The sequence below is a fragment of the Euprymna scolopes genome, chromosome 16 (genome assembly GCF_053919585.1).
Source record: "Euprymna scolopes isolate OS-2025 chromosome 16, ASM5391958v1, whole genome shotgun sequence".
NCBI classification, from domain to species: Eukaryota; Metazoa; Mollusca; class Cephalopoda; order Sepiida; family Sepiolidae; genus Euprymna; species Euprymna scolopes.
Window position 1 is genome coordinate 57,908,214 of NC_136497.1, and position 17,336 is coordinate 57,925,549.

Here is a 17,336-nt window from a genome sequence, read left to right on the forward strand (position 1 = left end):
TTTTCTTTATATAGATTAAACCGCTCTGTCATTTAAATATATTATACAAAATAGTCTCTGATATATTGTGTGTATATATATATATATATATATATATATATATATATACATATATATTGCTACTCATGCGTTCAGAAGAGCAGAGAGGGAATTCAAAAGCAGTCTGAAAAAAGAATCTCTTAGAGTAAAACGTCTTCTAGCATCTCGGAACGTCTAAAGTGGAGGGGTGGAATTTTGATGTTATTTGGTTGAGTCGGGTGTATTTTCTTTGAGATAGATGTATATAGAAGTGTAATAAGTTCGTCAGAGCACATCTGTGGAAATACTTGTCAAAGAGATACAGCACTTTGGTGATATGACTGAAGTTTGGCAGACAGTGCAGAACCTGTTAAGAATTTTTTTTTCTCACCCTGTCCAAGATGGAGATGCTAGTGTTCGATGCACCAGCTCAGGTGTGGAAATAATACTCCATGCGTGGACGAATGGTGGCTTCATAGAGATATAGGAGACTGGCAGGTTTGAGAAGTGTTCTTACGTTTGACTTGCTCTCATGGAAACAATAAAAGATAGATTTTTCTAAAACTGTGAAACTTTGAAAATCTTCAATTTAAAAAAAAATACTTGATACTGGTTTCACTAAAACTTTGAATATTACTTTTCTAAACAACTAGAAAAATTGTGACCTATTGGGTCATCCATTAGGACACTATCCAAAATTTCTCTCGGCTTACTTCTCTCTCTATTTCTCTCTTTCATGCTCCAACTACAGGTGTAATAGTATTACTGCTAGCAGTGATATTCCCTCTATGTTTATAATGTTTTATTCCAATTTTAAGTTTTATAGTTAGTTTTATTACCTTGGATTGTTCTAAGAATGACGGAAGCGAATGATAGACTCAAAATAAGAGCAGGGGGAATATCAAACAAGATACAATGAGAGAGGATGAGAGTGATAGATAGAAACTTAGTAAGAGATCAATGACTTGCTGAATGAATTCTAAATTAGAAAAATTAAAACGGATAATTTATTTTAAAAAATAACTCAATCTCAAAAGTGAGAAATATTTAATGATACTAAATCTTATGCTTAGAATTCTTATACCAATTTTAATCAAAATTACATGATTTTGATTCTTAAAAAACTTAAGAAATTTTGAGGTTAAGCTTAGAGGATCTTAAGAATCTGAACTTCAGGGAATCTTGCTTCGTTGGTGTCGAATAACTATGAATAAACTCTGAAATATATGAATTTTCAACTGGTTGTGCCTGTGTTATGTCCTCTAAAAACCCTTTAAAATAGTCCAAAGAAACTGAAATTTCGAGAATATTCACTAATTGATATCTATTAAGATTTTACATGAATCAAAAGTATCTAAATTTTTATTAAAAAATTTCTGTACCTTTTTACTTCCTTTGTATAAATTGAATTAAACTAAATATAGCCTACGTTATCCACCCTTGCATCTAGTAGCCGTGTTCTCAAATTCATATTGATCGATATATTAGTTTGAGTGAATCCTGGTATATATGAGCACCCTCCACACATACACACACATGCACAGGTGGCATTTTTTTCTCTTAAACATATTTCATTAAATAAAATAAACGTTTTTTTGTTTTTTAATTCTGTTTTTGATCCTTTCCAACTTCTGAATAATGGTCTTCACTTCTGGCAGGAACTGACTGATGTAATCGCCATATTTTTATTATTATTTTTCCCCTGAGCTATGTTCAAGTTCCGTTCTGTCTTCTCTGGGATCTTCCGACCACTTGGTTGTATCAGTTAAGATAAAAACGAAATGCAATGTCTTCAGATGTACCTCTCCACCGTACTGTATATCGATACTCTACGGCTGACTGGGATAGCTTCCGTACACTTATATCTGATCTACCCCTGCATTCCCTGTTTAAAAAGGATGTGTCCTCCATAGTATCAGACCTGACCGAATTGCTAATTGTAAGCATAGACTGATTCATACTATCCAAAAAATTCCAACAAAAACCTAACAGCCAGCCATGGTTCTCCCCAGAATGTGCTGCTGCCATTGCGCACAGAAATCACTTTTTCTATAGCTACCAACGTAATAGATGCACTAAGACTAAAGCTGCCTTCAGAACTGCTAGCAACCACTGCAAAAGAGTAATAAAAAATGTAAGAGAGCTATATACTCAGTCCATTAAATCCAAAGTAGCTGAGCAGCAGCTTGGTTCCCACCAGTTCTAGCAAATAGCAAACAGGATCCCGAACAGAAACGTGCGTTCTATCCCAACCATCATCAATGGACCTGAGGTCATCTCGTCAGCATCAAATAAGGCCAAACTATTTGCCAAGAACTTTGCAGCTAATTCTACCCTATGCAACGAAGGCCATCAACTCCCTGTATTTCCTCCTATAACGGACAACACGCTCTGCAACATACAAATATCTGTGCGTGAGGTCGCCAAGCTTATCAAGAACCTTGATTCCAGTAAAGCAACTGGCCCTGACGGCATTCCAATCATTGTGCTGAAAAAGCTTCAACCAGAACTTGCCCCCATACTTACAAAACTGCTTAAGCGTTGCCTCAAAGAGAAGTGTTTCCCAACACTCTGGAAAACCTCATCAGTATGCCCTATATTTAAGAATTCAGGTGATAAGTCGTCCCCCCTCTCAGTACAGACCAATAAGTCTCCTGTGTCATGAGTAAGCTGCTGAAATCCATATTAAATAGAGAAGTAGTCAACTACCTCAGCAGAAATAACCTTCTTAGTGACATACAATATGGTTTCCGTTCAGCCAGATCTACAGCAGATGTGCTAACTGTTATCTCATAGGATTAGCGAATCTCTTGACAAAGGCTTCCTCTCTAGGGCAATTGCTCTTGATATATCAAAGGCCTTCGATAAGGTATGGCATAAGGGCCTACTTCACAAGATTTCCAGCTACGGTATAACTGGAAATGTTTTCTCGATCATTAAATCATTTCTCTTCGATAGACTCATAAGCATAGTGGTTAATGGGCAGAAATCAGAGGCCCTCAATATTAACACTGGAGTCCCTCAGGAGTCCATCCTAGGCCCAACTCTATTCCTGATATACATCAATGATCTCCCAAAACACATACTTAAATCATTCGTTGACATCTCTGCTGATGACACGACCATCTGTGGCAACACATCAAAGGCTGTAAATGTTCTCTCAGATTCTCTCTTCTGATCTTGAGCACGTGGTTCAGTGGGGGAGGAGGTGGCTGGTTACTTTTAATGCATCTAAAACCAAGCTCCTATCTTTACATCAACAACGCTCTAATCCCCATCTGACATCAATTGAAATGGGTGGCTCTCATCTAGGGGAAGCTCCATGTTTTGGTAAGCTTCTGGGCTTGACCTTTACTCCTGATCTGAAATGGAACACATACATCAAGTCAGTTGCCAAGGTCGCTGGAAAAATGGTAGGATCCTTCTTCCGCTCCAGAAGATATCTCACCCCCGATGCAATTCTCTATCTGTATAAAAGACAAGTACGTACAAGGATGGAGTACTGCTGCCACATCTGCGGAGGAGCTGCTAAAAATAGCCTATCCTGCCTTGATAGAGTACAAAATAGGCTTCGTGGCCTAGTGGGTGATGCCCTTTTCTCTTCTTGGCAACCTCTCTCCCACAGGAAAGACGTTGCAAGCCTGTCTTTGTTTTATCTAGCTATGGCAGGTGCTCGTCTGAGCCCCAATCTCTGGTCCCCCCCCTCGCCAATCTTTCACTATAAACACCTGTCTAGCTGAAACCACTGTCAAAAATTTTCCCCACTCCTTATCAGTGCCAAAATCAAAATGTAGATTCCATGAATAAAGCTTCTTAGAAGTGCATGCTTGTGGAACTCTGTTCCGGTTGCCTGTTTCCCACCTGACTACAATCTGGATGTCTTCAAGTCCAATGTAAACAAATTCCTTATGAACCGCCCCCTTAAGTAAGACACTTTATCAAATCTCCAATACTAATGTACTGTACACGCAATAACCCTTATCCCCGAGTGACTTCTGGGCCTTGGTAAGTGGTGACTACCTTGTAAAAAAAAAAAAAAAAAAATTTTTTTCATAAGTCTGAATACTTTCCAATCTTTCTGGATTCATTGTCAGGGATAAGTTAATCTAACTGGTTTTGAACAATTTATATATATATATTTGTTTAATAACGTGTGTGTATATATATATATATATATATATATATATATATATATATATATGAGAGAGAGAGTTTGTGTGTGTGTATATATATATATATATATATATATATATATATGAGAGAGAGAGAGAGTAGTATTACTCAACCCCCCCCCGTTTTTTATTCCTCCTGTTGTAGTTTAATGTTTATACACAAAATAGATTATATCACCTCATAATATATGTGCATGTATGAGGGTCGGTCTAAAAGTAAGGCCTCTTGTTTTTTTTTGTTTTTTTTTTTTAACTAAAAAAAATTAAAGAGCTACGAAGACGGAAGTGGTACCGTTAAAACGAGCGACATTTATTTTTCTACATAGTCACCATCATTCTCAACTTTGCTACGAATTCAATGACGTATTTCTATTTCTGACGCACGTCCATGACTGGTTGATTTCTCACACCGTCAATATTTGCAACAGAGATGAAATTTTCAGGTCATGAATGCATAAGTTCAGTCATCATAACAAGGCAATTTTCAATCCCTCTTATCTATTCGAACAGATTAAAAAAATAGGAGGCATTAATTTTGGGACTCCCCTGATACATGAAATAATAAAAAAAAAAATAACTATTATATAGATTTATTATTTATATAGATAGAAATAAAACTAAACATATTTTGTTCAAATTTGAAATTTTTAAAAATATGAATGGTTGTACATAATTTTATGATGGAACATGTTTGATAGTAAAAGTTATGAAAATTGACTTTATATTATTTTACTTAGTAAATAAAAGTTTTTTTTTTAGTTTTAACATTTTTATCAGTTTTGTAAGACTTAACGCTAATATTAGATTTTTTACAAATTTAAAATTGTCCCTTTTGCGCCAGGTCATTTCTTTGATTCCCTTAAGTTTTTTTATTTTTTGGTGGTGGTGAGGAGGGGGGGGGCGTAAAAAAGGGCAATTTATATCTACCATTCTCCAACGTTGATTATTATCACTTTCTCTTTCCTAGATTTCTTGTTCCCATTTGTCTGTTTTATATTATACTAGCAGGAAGACTCGACATTGCCCGGGATTGAATGATCAACGAATATTTCCCACTCCTATATTTTTATTATTATCAAAATCCATGAAATCGCCCAGAAGGAAGCTTCACATGACTCCATGCAGTAATTTAGTCCAAAATATGTTATTCTACATTGCATTCTAGAGAACAAGCTGTTCCTTTTATAAAAATTTTTTATATAAACTTCTTTCCAATTAACGAAAAAAGAATTAAGAAATTTATGTGCGGGTTTGAACCTACAGAGCACGTCATGCAAAAAAAAAAAAAAAAAAAAAAATCCCCAAAACACACTATCAACTTACCCACAGTAGAATTTTCACAGTACATTGTTTTATCATTGTTGTTAAGTGACGACATGGAAAAAATTGGATTTACCGATGATAGAAAAATTAAAATAACGATTTCGATTATCCGTAATTATCAGGGTTATTCTGAGACAAAACTTAACTAAGATCACTCCCAGACTTATGCACTAAAGTTCTGTAAATTTTAAAGAAAATCTGTACAGCCGTTTCAGAGTCTATAAGGAACTCTCTCTCTCTCTCACATACACACACACAGTTGCATTTATATAATTGTAGAGATAACAAAGGTAAAGTTTGATATGACAAAATCATCGATTAAAAATAAAAGCAATAACTGTGACAGGTGTCGACACTTTCAATGTCAGCTATATTTGTATAGGTTTTTCTCCTTTTCTTCATTTTTTTTTCTCTTTCATTTTTGTTGGGGGGGGGGGGTTCTTATCTCCCGTTTCGTTTTTCTCGTTTCTTTTTTGTTTTTTGTTTTTCCTTTTATTTTTATTTTCCATTTGTTTCTAATTATCCTTGTTTCTTTTTCTTTTTACTTTTGTTTCGTTTTCTTTCTTTTTTTCTTTCTGTTTCGTTTTATTTCTTTTTTCTTTTTTTTTTCTCATTTCTTTCTCTTCCCGCTTCTATATTCTCTCGTTTATTTTTCCTGTTTTCTTTTAGCAGCCTGAAAGATTAAATCACAGAATCGGACTTTAACCTGCATTTCTTTTTACATCAAGCTGTATTTATTTGGCTATTGATTTTTCACCTAGATATTGCAATTACACTGTTCAAAACGGGGAATCCCAATAAATTGTTAATTGAAAATAGTTTCACTCATTTCACGCTTTGTTGTTTAGAACAAGCAGAAATTCTGAAAGGTCCGATTTATAGATGTGTCCATGCATCTATGTAAGAGGCTTTGTCTGTTGACTGCTTTATTTTCCTTTTTTATATTAGTATATTTTTTTTTTTAGATTAGTGTCCGCATTTCTAAAAGGGGCTCTGTCTGTATATTTGTTAAGCTCAAATTTGAAATAACGTTTTTGTTAATGGTGCAGATAGAACAGACATTTTGTTTTATCTGTGTTGTTACAAACATGAAATAAATAAACAAACACCCCAGAAAATAGTTCATACACATTTAGGTTCTGCTTCCTTCCTCGACAGCCAGCACTAGAAGCTGTACAAAGCGTAAGAAAAAGTTTGAAACATAGCTACGCCCATTTACGTATGACACGGGCCCGAGAAGAATCAGAACTCTAAAAGATTCAAAGGCGCCATGTTATAGGTTAGTAGCAGTAAAAGTTGGAAGTATCGGTATTTTATACTGTACAAAAAAGTTTATTGGCTCTTTGAAATCTGATGAGTCACTGAGCAGCATTTTTCTCGGATGTTGTCGTACAGGATTCAGTACATGTAGATCAAGTAGAAAAGGTTGGCTATTTCAAATTCTTCAATCCATTAATAGCAATTGTTTCCCCCTTTGGCTATTCATTCAAGTGAAAAGAAAACCAGTAGTTTCCCTTGGATCAAAAGCAGATGTGATCAAAAACAAAGAAGCGATGCATATTCATTCATGAGCATTGTTGAACGCTTAACATTAGTTGCGACAAAAGAAAATTGAACCAAACTAATTTTATCAAGGTAAAGTTGTTTTAGAGTTAATGGTGATTTCATTTGATATATTTCTATTCCATTTATTTTATTTAATGATATTAAGTCAAATGACCAGTGTGTGTACATTCTCAACGGCCTATGGCTGAGAGAAATAATGATTTATAAAAATGTTGTATGACTTGTACTTAATATTATCACCTGGACTGCAATTGTTATATCACTCGCATCGGTGGGAATTACCCCCCTTTGTTCAATGTTTAAAATGTAAACTCTCGGACATGAATGTGAATAAACGAGACTCGGTCGGTCAGCCATTTTGAGTCTTAACGATGATTTGTCTTGTCCTGTTGTTAATGATAGAAGCGTAACAAAACATGGTGTCAGAACAAGGGATTTACTAACGAATGTGAGCAAAATACAGGGAAGGACATGCTAAATACCGAGCCTAAGTGCCCAACCTTGACAAAAAAACAAATCCTTGTCAGGTAGACACCTTAATATACTGTATGGGTGATGAAGCCAAAGACATTTTCACCACGTTCAAACTGGTACCCAAGGAAACCCAAAACTTCAATATAGTGGTAGCAATGTTCAATGACCATTTCAAAGGCGACACGAACATAATTTACGAACAGGCCAGATTCAACCGAAGGTGTCAAGAAGGTGAGTCTATTGATTCATTCATTATGAATCTCCACACACTAGCTAAAAACTGCAGTTTTTGAGACCTGCAAAAGGAATTACTTTGTGACAGAATTGTAGTTGGGTGCACAGATCCTAAGCTATCACTAAGTCTGCAAATGTTTCCAGACCTCACCTTGGACGGGGCCATCAGACACGCATGACAGAGAGACAATAAAATCACAACAGAATCTCCTGTGGTCTCATCGTTGGTGAAGATCCAACTGACAGTAATATTGCAGTCCACTACGTTAGTGACAACAGAATTTGCAGACAAGGTAAGGGTAAACACATGGCAAGACCCAGACAAAAATTTCACTATGAAAGTCAACAAAAAAATGAGCGTGCATAGCAGCATAGATCGGAGGTTGAGTGCCACCACTGTGGTAACAAAACCCAACATCAGAGACGTGTGTACCCCACCATTTCAGTCACATGAGATAATTGTGGTAGGATTGGCCACTATGCTCAGTGTTGCCACACGAGAAGGCTGCATGAAGTTAAACCTAGCTTGGATGACAATCAGAGTGCATACCTTGGTGTCCTGACGATATCAGAGATCAGCATGAGTAAACCTTGGCGAACCAATATCGTCATCAATGGAGTGTCACTGAAATTTAAGCTGGACTCTGGGGCAGACATGACCGCGATTCCAGAACACATCTACAAGTTAAGGAGTGACTTACCAGATCTCTCGGATACCCACAAAATCCTTCATGGTTCCAGACGTATTCCACTCAAAGTGACTGGAATTGTCACTGCAACTATCTTGCATGAAGGGCTTTCAACAGAACAGCGGATATTTATTATCACCAATCTTGAGGAGCTGCTGTTAGGAAGGCGAGCCATCGAAGCACAAGTTCGTAAATGTCCACCCAAACTTGCATACCATCAGCAGGCAAAAACGCCCATTCGACCCAAAAAAAGAAATGCCAGACCTATTCACAGGCCTAAGCACATTTGTGGAGGAATATACCATATTGTTACATCCCGATGTGAGTCCATACTTGGTACCCACACCACGATGCCTATCACTACCCTTGATGGGGAAAACACAGGCAGAGCTCCAGAGAATGGAAAAGCTGGGGGTCATAAGCAAGATTGACACACTCACCGAATGGTGTTCCCCCATGGTGGTAGTACCAAAAGCAATTAGGATATGTATAGATCTCACAAAATTCGAAAAGTGTGTAAAATGTGAACTCCACATGCTCCCCATGGTCGACCACCTTTTGGCCCAGTTAGGGAAATTAAAAATCATGAGCAAATTGGACACCAACAGCCGATATTGGCAGATTCCACTTTCATTAGAATCCCATTTGCTGACGACCTTCATAACTTCATTTGGACGAAACCAATTCAACTGCCTCCCATTTGGTATTTCATCAGCGAGTGAGATCTACCAGAGGTGTATGTCACAAGTACTAGAGACCGAAATCAGTCATATGCCTGCAAGATGACATTTTAGTATATGGAAAAAAATCAACAAGAACATGATGCCCGGCTGAAAAGCACACTAGAAAAAAATTCAGGCTGCTGGCATTACACTCGATTCCCAAAAATGCGAAATATCCAAGTCATCAGTAAAATTTCTTGGACAATATACTCAGTGCTGACGGCCTGCAACCAGATCCTGAAAGGCTTACGGGTGTCTTCAAATTCCGAACACCAACGAACATAACGAAAACCCGCCAGTTCCTAGGGATGGTGAATAAATTAGTAAAATTCATCCCAAACCTAGCAGACATGACTAAACCATTAAGGGATTTATTGAGTCAGAAATACATGTTTGTTTGGGACAATGACCAACAGGATACATTCAGCTCCATCTAGAAAGCATTGTGTTCAGCATCTGTGCTATGCCTGTGCAACCCATCAAATGAAACTGTGGTTTTCAGCCATGCTTTATCTAACGGGCTGGGAACAGTATTATTACAACAACAGGATGACACAAAATTACACCCCATCGCCTATGCTTCACAAGACATGTCAGAAACTGAAACTCGTTATGGCCAAATAGAAAAGGAGATCCTAGCAATAACATGAGCTTGTGAACGCTTTTCAGACTATCTTGTTGGTCTACACTTCAGTGGAGACAGATCACTTGTGCCACTACTAGGTAACAAGGACCAGTGAACTTCCAGTAAGGATACAGAGGTTTTGAATACGTTTAATGAGGTATGGATACACAATTCGCTATGTTCCTGGTAACAAACTATATACAGCTGATGCTTTGTCAAGAGTTGTATCCAGCAATGGACACACCAAACAAGACAAGGACCTAGAAGAGTTAGCAATGGCATTCATCCACACCATGATGGAATCTTTACCTGCCACAGAAAAACGTCTGAAAAAGTTGGAGGAAGCCACTAAAACTGATGAAATCAACAACTACATTTTTCAATATGCAAGAAACGGCTGGCCATTAAAGAACCATGTTCCAGCATCGATTAAATCCTATTGGGCCTACCATGGCAGCATCACATGTGAGAATGGACTATTGATGTATGGCACACGGATCATAATCCCATCACTGCTGAGACTGACCATCACCACCAAAAATCCACTCCGGTCATCAGGGAATTACCAGGTGCAGACAAAGAGCTCGCCAATCCATATGGTGGCCAGGAATGTCTGACCAAACCAAAAGGACTGTAGAAAACTGCCCAAGATGCGCTGAGCTAAGCCACCAACCGGCTGAACCCCTCATGACAACTGAGCTTCCAACAAGACCATGGCACACTCTAGCCTCTGATCTGTTTGAGTTGAAAGGTAGCAACTATGTCATAGTTGTCAACTATTTTTCTCGATATGCAGAGATCCCCATGCTTACATCAATGACTTCCAGTGCAATAATAAAGAGATTCAAAGCTATTTTTGACAGACATGGAGTACCTGTCATCCTAAGTACAGACCCAGGAAGCCAATACACTTCAAAAGACTTTACCAAGTTCGCAAACGACTGGAGATTTCAGCATGTTACAAACAGTCCTGACTCACCCAGATCTATTAAACCCTAGATGGCCTGATCTTGAGAGTTTTAGACAGAGGAAAAAGAACCAGAAGGCACAACAACGACTCCTGCACTGCCTATCACAAAGCTAAAGAGCTAGAACCACTCGAAAATGGCACACCAGTATGGGTCAGAAGCTCCAACCTTCCAAACTAAGAAGGCATCGTTATTAGAACAGCAAACACACCAAGTTCCTATATTCTACAGACCAAAGAAGGGGCAATAATCTGACGCAATCGACGACACATTGTACTCAAATCACCAAAAATAGTCGAGGCTCACAAATCGGAGTCCCATGAAGACAGTCATTCACCAAGGGAAGAAACCGTCAGAACAGCATGCCCACCCTCACCTCTCAAAAGTACACAACAACCAGATCTGGACGTCAGTCGAGACCACCTATTAAGCTAGATCTATATAATATATATATAATCAAAAACAAATTTTTTTTTAATAGATAATGTATCAAAAAAAGAAAAGATACATAGTCTAAATACTGAAAGGCATCAAACATTATTAAATGAAAAAAAGGTAGATGTTATGTCACTTGCATCGGTGGTAGTTATCCTCCTTTTGTTGAATGTTTAAAATGTAAACTCCTGGACATGAACGTGAATAAACGAGACTCAGCCCGTCGGCCATTTTGGGTCTTAATGATGATTTGCCTTGTCCTGTTGTTAATGATAGAAACGTAAGAAAACAGCAATAGAATGAAATTGTTTTGTTTTACCGCAAATACAGAAAACTTAACAAGTGGAGCAAATTTGATTTTTGTTTCCCATCGAATATAATTAATTAAAAATAAATGTTTTACAGTAAAATTCCGGGATACAGCGGCCCCGGGATACGTTTTTTTTTTTTTTTTTCAGATTACGATGTGGAATACAATGTTTTCCTGCCCCTGGTTATGGTATTTGCCCCACCTTAGTGTTATTTATAATGTTATTTGATTATATACTGTACTGTATTTTATTACTAATTTTTAATATGTAGTATATAAAATTTTGCTTACGCCCTGCCATACGATGATTTCACCATCCCTGGAATGAATTAATAATGCCGTATCCCTATATAACTTTTTGTAAGGAAATAATTGACTTTAATTTTGATTTTGTCACATGTCGGTGAGGCTCAGGATTTGACGACTTCAACTCCATGCAGAGGGGACCCACTCTCAAAAGTGGAGCCACTTGTAAACCATAGGTAGCAACCCATGATGTTTTAGAATGGAATCCTGGCAGCTAAGCAATCCATGGCCTGGTTTCATAAATGGTCACGTGAATTTCTACAATCTACTTCACCCCTCCCCTCCACCCTATTATCTCAGTTATATTGGAGGTCAGAGAAGCCTAATACAATCAATCGGCCAGTGACATTTTGCCTTAGCACTTATTCGACCATTTGTCCAGATTGTAAACAATATTTAAATTGATTGACTTCATAGTTATTAATATTCACTCTAGTTTATATAAGTGCTAAGCTGTGGCGAAAGTCAGTCAACCTGAAAAATAAATGACCGCAACATAGCTATGTACTTCTGACTTTCTGCTATACGTGAATAGAAAAATCAAAGGAACATAACTGCTTGTGATCACGATCAGGTTGAGTATACCATTCCATAGACTTTTGGCAATTCCCATAGACTTTTGGCAATTCCCATATACTTTTAAAGTAGATTCTGTGGGGAGGGGTAGGAAACAGGAATGGTGAATATTAAGAACAAAACTTATCCCTATTAATAAAATCACTAATCTTGTTTCCTTTTACTTCGGTCAACTCCCTACACAAATCAAGTGGGTCCCATTCAGGGGGCTAACACTTTATCTCCATATGAGATACATAGATATTCAAATATTCCAATAAAGTTCTCCCTTACCTCTTACTGAGTTAGTAAAGAAATGAGGAACATAATTTTCCTTTCTCCAATTCACCTTTTACATATTTTATAGCATAGATTATTTGTGGCCTCTTGTTCTTATTGTATTCCAGGACAAGAATTCCTCTTGTCTAGTGGAGTATCCAGCTTTGTGCTGTAACTTGAGGTAAGATCACTTAGAGAAGATATACCATTTCTCGTAAAAGCTAGTGTTGCCTAGCTATACTGAGGAGATCTTATTTGGGCTGTGAATACTATGTAGTTTGGAATATTTAGTCAGTTTACTTATAGGGAAACGTATCCTCATGCTAAGTTGCCCTGACAAACCCGTGTACAGAGAGGCCTTAGACACTCGAGGATAGTGTCTAGTAGACATTCAAGTTTCAAGATATGAGTTCGGAATGTGAGGAGAAACATGGCTAAGGCAGATTCTCAAGATTTATTGTCTTGAAAGCATTAAAAGAATCTTGACTAACAACATAATCTTTTGTCATTGAGAGTCATTGCGACAAACCTAATGTAAAAATAAAAAAATTTGTAATCGGCAGTTAGAAATATCCTGATTGTTGAAGAAACACACGTGCAGAGTTTTTGCTGAAAATGACAATGTTTCACAGTAAAAAAAAAAACAAAAACAAGCGCATATCCACATCAATATCTAAACACTTTTAAATAAATGGTAAGAAGCTAAGAGTCTCTTTGTGGGTATTTACGTCTCTCTCACTGCAAAAACTGTGACACTTAAGTAGGAAACTGAATTAAAAAAAGTTAGCGGTCAGAAGGAGGAGCCCGCTGACTCTGCAAAAAATGCCTGTGCAGCTCCGCCAGAATTCCCAGCAAGATGCCTCAGGCAATTAGCAATAAACTAACCCTTTCTCAAAGAGAGAAGGCAAAGCCTGGGAGGATGGACCTCCTAGAACTGCACAGGACCAGCTTTACGCCACAATCAGCAAGGACCAGGTCATTACAGGAATGGCCTTATCTGTTGATTTTGTGGCCTGTTGGCTAAAATGCCTGAGGTTGAAGTGCTATTTGTCCTCTTGAGGAAATAAAGGTAGAGTTAAAATCACAAGGAGTGACTAATGTAAAACGAATCTCCATAAAGAGAGATCATAAAATGATACAAACAAATACGTGGGTGATAACCTTTGAGCCAGTCCACCTAAAAATAACGATCAAAAAGGTTGGATAATATATCCCTAGTCCCCTTCGCTGCTACAAATGCCACAAATATGTGCGTCATGAAAGTAAGTGAAATGGACCAAATGCCTGTGGAAAGTGTGGACAAAGAGAGCCTGACCACTCACTAGATAAGTGTAAAATAAGTCATAAATGTGCATACTATGGTGGTGGCCACCCAATTTATGCCAAAATCTGTGCAAGGTAAAAAAGGGAATGTTGACCATCAAATATACTTGAAACATTTTTTTCCTAAAAGCCAGGAGGGTGGTTGAAGCCACAAGTTAAGAAACTGCATACGCTCGAGTGATGTCCTTAGTGACCAATAATGAAAGGAATACCAGATAGAAAACAAAAGTTTTTACTGGGGAACCAGGAGATTGACCAAGATTTCTCAAAAAAGTTAAAACCGAATTTGAGAAACTAGGAGCAAAGGTAAAGAAGCAAGAAGTGGAACCGATGGAGAGAAAAGAAAGATGATTATGATGGGTAAAATCAGTTCCCAAACAAAACAGTTTTGTACCAATTTTTATTTTCCTTAAGAAGATTAAATCAAGATATAACCTTATGCTTAGAAAACTTATTCCAATTTTGATGAAAATTCATTACTAGATTTTAATTCTTGAAGTTATAGATTCAAAACTCAGGTTTAATGAGACTTAAGAAGAAACGAAAATTCAGTGAATTTTGTTTAATTTGTGTCAAATGACTATGAATAAAATTTGATGCAAATCTGAAATATTTGACTTTTCAAGTAAAAAGTTGTATCCATACTATATGTGCCATAAAACCCTTTTAAAATGCCCTGAAAGAAACTGAAATTGGGCAAATATTAATTGATATCTAATATTTGTTAAAGTGTCACAAAAATAGGTCGCATTTGAATTTTCACAAAGGGCTTCCATCCCCTTTTTTAGCTTTTTTTGCATAAAATTAGCATCTGTGTTCCAAAATTCAAGGTAATTGGTGAATTAGTTTAGTAGTGAATCTTGTACATCAAAATATATATATATATATATATATATATATATATATATATACATATATATTTATATATATACTAGCCTGGGTGCCCGGTGTTGTCCGGGTATTTGGAGGTGTGTGTTGAGCAAAACAAAAAAAAAAAAAGTGGTAATAGGCAGGCAGGCAGGCTCAAACCCGTACCGCAAAGGAGGAAAACAAATTGAAAAAAATCAACACGTGACCTATTTGCCGCTGCGTCCATCGCCAAATCGGAAGTGGTGAAGGTTTAAATTAAGCTAAACAATCAAAAGGAGGGAATGACTTTCGAAAATTTCGGCGAAAAAAGCGACCTCTCCCTGTAGAAAAGTGGCCAATTGAGGATGAACGAATTGTTTTTAGCCAATTTTTTTATATTTGTCGTCCGAAGGGTCGAACTTCAAAACGATACCAAACTTGTGAAAATCCGTCACCTCTGGCGAAAGTTTTCGGCAGACATACAAACATACATACATACATACACTCATTTTGCATTAACTTTTATTCTCTATTAATCCCTAAATGTGCATTGAATAGATATCATAGTACTTAGTTTACTGCACCTTATCATAACAAATCATACAAAATTTCAGTCAGATCGTTCCAGTAGTTTCTGAGAAAAAGTGGAATGAATAGACAGACTAAGAAAAATAAAATATAGATATATATCTTAAGAAATAAATAGTAAAAAAAATTAATACATTCTTTCAGCATTCATTTTCATCGGCCTCACTGCAAGTGTCAGTGTCATTTCCACCAATGCATAATATTTTCTTTTTATTTTTCCTTTTTCGTCCTTATTTTTTCTTTTCCTTCCTCCCTAACAAAAATTTAAAATATTTTGTAAAATTTAAAAAAAAAAAAAAAAAAAAAAAAAAATATTTCATTAATTTCTGATGCAGTTTTAAGAAAGATGAAATATAAATTTTCAGCATAACTGTTTGGTTCATTCACTTTCACGATGTAATTGTCGCAATCCACCAAATTTGGACAGAGAAATTTCATGTGATCTCTGCTTTAGCATGAGAAATGCAGAAAGAAGAGAAAAAAAGGAATGTGTGTGTGTGTGTGTGTGTGTGTGTATTTGAGTGGCATTGTACTTGTAAGTCTGTACATGTTCCATTTGTCCTGACTACTTTGCTATGCTCTCTCTCTCTCTCTCTCTCTCTGTTTATCTGTAAATTCTTGACCTTTGCTAATTCAGGACTTACTATTGATCTCTACTTGATTCCCCATTGATACAATATTGTCTGCATAACTTTACTGTCTCTCCATCAACAACCTTTTGGCAACACTCCTGTTGTATCATGGCAGTCTCTATTTTATCAATATTTGCAAGTTTACTTCTAAGTAACTTTTTTTTTTATATGGCAGTTCTGCCTTTTGCTGCATTGCCTTTATACTGTTATTCGTTCTCTTCTTCCTTTCTCGCTATTTTTCCTCCATCTCTCTCTCTCTCTTTCTTGCTCTTTCCTCCTCCCTTGCTCTCTTTACCTATCTTTTTCTCTCCTCCTTTCTTCCTCATTCTACCCATCTCTTTCTCTCCTCCTTCTTCCATCTCTTTCTCTCCTTCTCCATCCATCTCTTTCTCTCTCCTCCTTCTTCCATCTCTTTCTCTCTCCTCCTTCTTCCATCTCTTTCTCTCTCCTCCTTCTTCCATCTCTTTCTCTCTCCTCCTTCTTCCATCTCTTTCTCTCTCCTCCTTCTTTCATCTCTTTCTCTCTCCTCCTTCTTCCATCTCTTTCTCTCTCCTTCTCCATCCATCTCTTTCTCTCCTTCTCCATCCATCTCTTTCTCTCTCCTCCTTCTTCCATCTCTTTCTCTCTCCTCCTTTTTCCATCTCTTTCTCTCTCCTCCTTTTTCCATCTCTTTCTCTCTCCTCCTTCTTCCATCTCTTTCTCTCTCCTCCTTCTTCCATCTCTTTCTCTCTCCTTCTTCTTCCATCTCTTTCTCTCTCCTTCTTCTTCCATCTCTTTCTCTCTCCTCCTTCTTCCATCTCTTTCTCTCTCCTCCTTCTTCCATCTCTTTCTCTCTCCTCCTTCTTCCATCTCTTTCTCTCTCCTCCTTCTTCCATCTCTTTCGCCTACCCTTTTCTCTCTCTCTTCCTCATTCTCTTACACACAATTTGTCTCATAGTTTGTAGCATATCTTGTCATAAACACATGTGTCATCTAAAGACGTGGGGATTTTTTGTCTACTTAAATTCGCTAAAGCAATTATCAGTAAGTACATTTGTAATTGTTCTGCCATAATTTGTTAATGCAACTTTAATAATTAGGCACATTTTAATTGTGACCCCCTCCCCCCGAAATACTTATGTTTTACTTAGATTTTGTTGCACATACAAATTTAACTTTTCATTACTTTCCAGTAAAAACATGTCATCTCTCTCTAATATTTATATAAATATATATTAGTCTTGGAAGTTTTTGAACCTTTAAAACTATATATAAAATTTATTTAATTT

The 17,336-nt window shown here is 36.9% G+C and overlaps 1 protein-coding gene across 6 annotated transcripts in view; it reads left to right on the top strand.

Moving 5' to 3' along the window:
* Positions 1–17,336, top strand: part of LOC145295987 (uncharacterized) — a 404,367-nt gene that overhangs the window by 70,440 nt on the left and 316,591 nt on the right. The window contains exon 1 of one of the 6 annotated variants that reach the window (XM_080141937.1): positions 16,985–17,091. The exons of 4 other annotated variants lie outside the window; for them this stretch is intronic. The gene's annotated coding sequence lies outside the window, so the exon portion shown is untranslated. Of the gene's footprint in view, positions 1–16,984; positions 17,092–17,336 lie in introns of those variants that run through there. One more of the 6 variants, XM_080141945.1, reaches the window with a different exon arrangement.